This window comes from Jaculus jaculus, chromosome 14 (genome assembly GCF_020740685.1).
Source record: "Jaculus jaculus isolate mJacJac1 chromosome 14, mJacJac1.mat.Y.cur, whole genome shotgun sequence".
Taxonomy (NCBI): Eukaryota; Metazoa; Chordata; class Mammalia; order Rodentia; family Dipodidae; genus Jaculus; species Jaculus jaculus.
The window spans coordinates 8,442,765-8,446,915 of record NC_059115.1 but is presented as its reverse complement, the minus strand read 5'-3'; positions in this window follow the sequence as shown (position 1 = coordinate 8,446,915).

Genomic DNA, 4,151 nt, shown 5'->3' with positions numbered 1-4,151 from the left:
CCATTGGGATGACCCAAAAGGCAACATAGTGCTGAAAAGAAGGGACAGAGGAGTGTCCAGCACTGAAACATCTCACATCCTCCAAGGCTCAGGGTCCATTGCGGAAGAGGTGGCAGGAAGAATGTAAGAGCCAAAGGAAGGGTACCACTCCTTACATACAACTGTCTGGACAGAATTTGGCCTCAATATCCAAGACCTTGCCATGCCTAGCAATACCCACACAGGACCCTCATAATAGGAGAAAAAGATGCTGATAGCATATAAAAAGAGAGACTAATGGAGAGAGGGAGAGAATATGATGGAGAGCAGAGTTATGAATGGGAAAGTGGGGGGGATGGGAAATACCGTGGTTTGTTGTCTGTAAGTATAGAAGTAGTCAACAAATATATATATATATACATGTATATATATACATATATATACATATGAAACAAAAATAAATAAAATAAAAAAGGAACAGTTGAGTGCTCTGTGCTAAGAGTAATCTCTATGACCCCCCTAAGGCCCTGGGACCATTATGGAAGAGACAGGAGCCAAAGGATGGGTAGGAGAGCACTGGAACACTGTCCTCCAGACTCCAAGGGGACGTTGCATTCATGACCTCACAGCAGCTCCCATTATCTGCACAAGACCTGAATAACACTGGGTTCACTGGGTTCATCAACATGTCATCATGGGTTATGGAAGATAGCAAAAACAATGACATCAAAATACGAGGGACCACATGCAGACACAGAAAGATAAACATGGCATGTACTCTCTCATATGAGGTTCTTAACTGGAATTAAGTGGACATGAGTGCAAATGAGAGATAACACAAGGAATATGGGCCCAAAACTTGAGCGAGACCATGGAAAAGAAAAAACGGGCTGGGAAGAGAGAAGAGACTTTCCAATGGATTGGGGAGATTTGAAACATTGTGGGTGGGAGGGTAGAGTGTCAGGAGGGTGGGCAGGGAATTACACAAAAATTACGACAACGTTAAGAATAAGTTCACCCTCTCTCTGACTAGCATTCTACAAGATATAACCACCAATAAAAGGGAAGGTTGGGGCTGGAGAGATGGCTTAGCGGTTAAGCGCTTGCCTGTGAAGCCTAAGGACCCCGGTTCGAGGCTTGGTTCCCCAGGACCCACGTTAGCCAGATGCACAAGGGGGCGCAAGCGTCTGGAGTTCGTTTGCAGTGGCTGGAAGCCCTGGCGCGCCCATAATCTCTCTCTCCCTCTATCTGTCTTTCTCTCTGTGTCTGTCACTCTCAAATAAATAAATAAAAAATGAACAAAAAAAAAATTTAAAAAAAAAAAAAAAGGGAAGGTTGACAATTTAGACATAAGGTGGAAAAAGCTAAACCTTACAACCAGGGACTTCGGCTCATAAATCTAAGAATCCATAATCCAGAATTGAGTTGTCGCCTAGGGAGACCCATGAGGTACCCAATATAATATCAGCCATTGAAAAAACACTATTACTTGCCAGAGCTAAAAGGTAAGACCCTCTTACTAAAGAAACCACAGGCTGTAGTCAAGGACATTGCAATAGCATGAATACCTCACTGGTACCAAAAGGGAAACTAGCTTTCTCCTGGGTAGCCCTTATTGTTCTGGAGAGCCCTATCAGAGCTGATAGAGGAAGGCATCATCAGGAGCATGAATAAGCAGGGGACCCTGAAGAGTATGAAATTAACCTGCCAGAGAAGTAGTACACACTTGTGCAATGGGGACATGTAGCCTTTATAAGCAACCAACTGTTCTCTGGACACAAGGCCCGCTCAATGGGAGGGGACTCATATCTAGTACTGGCAACCAAGTCAGAATGCCGGTGCCAGAAAAGAGTGGACTGGCACATCAAAAATTTCCTCAGCAACTTTACATACCCCACTGTAGCTCAAATTGCTCTCACACTTGGTTGGAGCATCTGTTTTAGTTTACAGATGCTAGAGAAAATGGAGGAGAGCCTAGGTTCACTGATAAGAAAACAAAATAAATAGCCACTTGCCCATCATGTGACTTACTTCCCCCCAGTGGGAGGAGATAGCTTCAGAGAACAGCTCATTTATTTGTCAGGGGACTAAGGTTTTTTTTGTTTTGTTTTTTGGTTTTTGGTTTTTTGTTTTGTTTTGTTTTGTTTTTTTGAGGTAGGGTCTCACTCTAGCCCAGGCTGACCTGGAATTCACTATGTAGTCTCAGGGTGGCCTCGAACTCACAGTGATCCTCCTACCACTGCCTCCCCAGTGCTGGGATCAAAGGCGTGTGCCACCACACCTGGCTTGGGACTGAGTTTTTATAAGCAGTTGAGAGAGAGAGCAGGTAGGGAGTCATAAGGGGATTGGTGGGTTCAAAGGTTGCTTGCCAATGCCTTGTTGGCATACAGGGATGTTCATTCCAGCACTAGGAAGAGTCAGGAGGTGGGGAGAAGTATAGGGAACGGGTGGCAGGGCGGGGCGGGGGGCGGGGTGGCCTGTGTGAAGGCTGGGCAACCGGCCAAAGATCACAGCGCTATAGTGAAGCCTGTCTTATCAGGATGTCCAGGCCCCCCAGGCTGGGGGCGGGGGCGTAGCTCTATTTCCTGCTGATCTTGGGGTCTGAGATTTGTCCGGGCGTCCAGGCACACTGCAACCCTCGGGAATGGGGGGAGGAAGCTTCCTGCCAGTCCAGAACCCGAGATTTGACTGGTGGTTCAGGCTGCTGCGACCTTTCTGTAGCCTGGGGCCCCTAGTCACGTCTCATAGCTTAGGCTTGCCTTAACCCAGGGCCCTGCCTGTTCCCAACAGGGGATGGGGGAGGGGTGAGAAAGGAGAATGATGGGAGAAGATTATGATCAGGGTACATTGCATGTATGTATGGAGTTTGTCAATACATTTCAAAAAATCCGAAGGGATTACTCTCATGGATCATTTTCTATGGTGTTTATAGTGTTTCCAAAATGAATTTGGGGGGTTGGAGATATGGTTCAGCAGTTAAAGCACTTGTTTGAACAGCCTGACAGCCTGGGTTCAATTCCCCATTACCCACATAAAGCGGAATCACACAGTGGCAATTGCATCTAGAGTTCATTTGCACTGGCAAGAGGCCCTGACATACCCATTCTCTCCTCTTTCTCTGTCTCTCTCTTTCTCATTGTACATAAACTTAGAAAAAGAAAATGAATTTTGTTTTGTCTCAACCAAATTCTATTGAACATGAATGACAGATACAATGCAATGTGCTTCATAAATTATCTACTAATCTTCCTAGCAACCCCATGGTTTGTACATTCTGATCATTATCTTTAAAAACTGTAAGTCAAATAGATTAAGTACTTGACAAACCACTACAAGGCTAAAAGACTTATCAAAAGTATTAAGATTCCAGCCATGTCACTCCATACTACACACCAACAGTGTATGCTGTCTTCAGCAGTAGGGTCTTACCACTAACCTCTGGTTGGTCCTCAAGCACTCTGAGAAAAATTTGTCTTATTCTGGGAAACCTTGTAGGTCTCTGTGATCAAAAGCTTATTGTGGATAATAACCACCTGCTGGTACCGGGAGTTACAGGTCAGCGGCCAAGAAGAAAAGGAAGATCTGGATAAGTGACATAAAAGAGATAGAGAGATGAGAGAGAAAGGGGGGAGAGAGAGAGAGAGAGGCATAAATAGAAGGAGATAATGGGCAGTTTTTGTTGTACCTTCTCTAGGGCCCTGTGAATCCAGTGTTCCCTAAAAGTGCCTGGTGGAGGTTCAGCCATTTGGTCTGTCTTTTAGGATGTAGAGTACCATTGCCTTTTGGGTCCAGTTTTGTGCCCCTCCTTTCTTACCTTCCTTACCGTCCCCTCCCTCCATACCCTCTCTATTGTCCTGTTCTCAAGATGCTTGGTAGGTATGCCAGTGACTTGGGTAGATTCAGGTTAGGAGCTATAGATGAGTGAGACTATGCTGCAATTATCTTTCTGTGATTGGGTGAGTTCACTGAGAATGATCTGTTCTAAGCTTGATCATTTTTCTTCAAGTTTCATTGTGTTGTTTTTCCTTACTGCTGTATAGAATTCCATCATGTAGATGTACCACATCTTAGTTAGCCATTCGTCTAATGATAGATCTTTCTTATTTAAACCTCTCTAGATATTCTTTCACAAACATGCACAAGGTGTGTCTCCCAGGTAACTCCAAATGTGG